Genomic DNA, 2,805 nt, shown 5'->3' on the forward strand with positions numbered 1-2,805 from the left:
CATTATTACAAATTTACAACTAAGTTAGATTAGTTAATTAGTTAATTTATTCGTTTATTAAATAAATGTTAAAAATTTAAATTATTTATACAGTAATTTATTGACAATGACAAATTTTTAATACATAAAAAAAATATTCACATTATTACTAATATTTTTGTTAAATATAAATCGAGAACAAGATTATGCACAAAAATAAAAAATAAAAAATAAGATAGATATCAATAAAATAACATTATTAAAACACAAAGTTAAACTAATTCTAATAATGAAATAAATTAGGACACAAAATTTTAACTTTTCTTGCACTACAAGCAACTAAGAATAATGCAACTTATATCCAATTGTTTCTGCATATTTCTGGACCGCGTCGGTTTTTATCCGTTGTTGTTTTCATGAAATCTTTTTCGATCTCCGCTACCGTCAACACAAACCTAAATGACGGCGGTCTCTCTTTCTTGGTACAACTCCTGCTTTTTGTTCTACATTTTCAAACATTTTCTACAATGACGTTACATATGCTATCATTTATTTTCAATCTTTGGACTGCGTTCCGCAGCCGCCGCTGTCACTACTGGTGGTGTCGGTTCAAGCGGTTTGTGATTATCTTCTTTGCTGAAATTTGCTTGTCCAATGAAGTCTTGAAATCATGCATGAGCTTCTCCCTCGTCTCGGCAAGATCATCATGTGATGTTGGTGGCAGAGAAGATGCTATGCACGGAGTGTGACTCTACTCTCTCTGGCTCTGTAAGTGTGAGGAGTAGAATATAAAATTAGTCCCACATTTAAAAAAGTAAGGAATATTAATCAATCTGGTTTAAAATATTTCTGGTATCAGAGCCTCTGATATTTCACCTTGAATACTCTTTAAACCAAACCGATTAACCTTACTTTCTTCAATGTGGGACTAATTTCATACACTACTCCTCACACTTGCAACATTAACACTCTTTGAAGTCACAATTGGTTCCAGCGGCGACGGCTGGAGTCCTGTGCCAAGATCATCGCCGCCGGTAGTGTTTGCAGTGATGATGGTCTCCTTATTAGTGGTGCAATCGATCCACCTGCCTCCGCACTTGATGATGAGTTTGCGATGACGGTTGCCACTATTGCATCTCGTAGTTTTTTCGGCCGTCAGCGGTAGATCAGGAAAAACTAAAGGCTTCTTCATTGCCAGATGGGAAAAGAAATGTGGTGGTGTTGCTAGCGTATTAGTTTGTGTTTGATGTGAGCATGAGTAATGATGGTTAATCTATCGTTATTTATAGTTTTATACTAGCTAGAGACAAAGAGGGGGGCATTTGATTATGTTTGATTCAATATTTTAAATCAAACCGATTAACCTTTCTTGTTTTCTTCAATGCGAGACTAATTTCATACATTACTCCTCACACTTGCAACATTAACACTCTTCGGAGTCACAGTTGGTTACAGTGGTAACGACTGGAGTCCTGTGCCGAAATCATCACCGCTGGTAGTATTTGCAGCGGTGATGGCGTCCTTATTAGTGGTACAACTGATCCACCTGTCTTCCCACTTGATGATGAGTTTGCGAGAACGGTTGCCACTATTGTATTTCGTAGTTTCTTCGACTGTCAGCGGTAGATCAGGTGAAATCGGAGTCTTTTTCATTGTCGGATAAAAAAAGAAATGCGATGATGTTGCTAATGAATTGGTTTGAGTTTGATGTAAGTATGAGTATCAATAGTTAATCTATCGTCATTTATAGTTTTATACTAGTTAGAGATAGAACGAGAAAATTTTGATTAAGTTTGATTTAATATTTTAGTAAGTGATTTTTTTATAGATTTTATTTTTAGAGTCTCTCCCAACTAAATTTTATTTTACTGTCAAATCTTTCATTATATAAATAATTAATTATTAAATTATTTAATATATTTACAATCATATTATGTTTACTTAACATGAAACAAATTGAACAATTGAACTCAATCTATGATCAATATTTTAAGAATAGAGGCCATTAATAAACTAAAGTTAATCGTTTATATATAATATAGGGTAAAGTATACTTTTTGTCCCTGAAGTTTGATAAAAGTTTCAAAAATACCCCTAAGTTTTATTTTGTTTCAATTTTGTCCCAGAAGTTTTCGATTTGCATCAAATATACCCCTAACAGCTAATTTTTCAAAAAATTTAAGACTAATTCAACAACAATTTCATAAAAACAACTATGAACACAAGCAAATCAAGCATAATTTTCATGTATTATTGTTAAATTGGTCTTAATTTTTTTGAAAATTTAGCCGATAGGGGTATATTTGATGCAAATCGAAAACTTCTGGGACAAAATTGAAACAAAATAAAACTTAGGGATATTTTTGAAACTTTTGTTAAACTTCAGGGACAAAAAGTATACTTTACCCTATAATATAATATAAAATATAAATTAAAATATATAAAATAACACATGAAATGTACAAAAAATATATAGCGATTTAGCGACTAATGATAATTTATTTTTAATGTATTGATAATATTTTTTATATTTTAAACTTAATATAAAAGAAGATTTAAAACTTTTTTTTTGGTTGAATAAAGGGAAAAAACTGATTACAAGGCCCTTCAAAATATCTAAAACTTTTAATACGTTTTTGAACAAAGTACGAGACCATTATTGGGCTTACACGGTTTATATCAACACAACACTGTCTCTTTTTCTTCCAACCAGGCTTATCTCAAACAACTAGGCCCATATAATTAAGGGTATGAGCTAAAAACCTCCAGTCAACTCTGTCATAAGCTTTCTCAAGATCAATCTTAAAGGCTAGTGTGCCTTTCTTT

The sequence above is a fragment of the Arachis duranensis genome, chromosome 3 (genome assembly GCF_000817695.3).
Source record: "Arachis duranensis cultivar V14167 chromosome 3, aradu.V14167.gnm2.J7QH, whole genome shotgun sequence".
NCBI classification, from domain to species: domain Eukaryota; kingdom Viridiplantae; phylum Streptophyta; class Magnoliopsida; order Fabales; family Fabaceae; genus Arachis; species Arachis duranensis.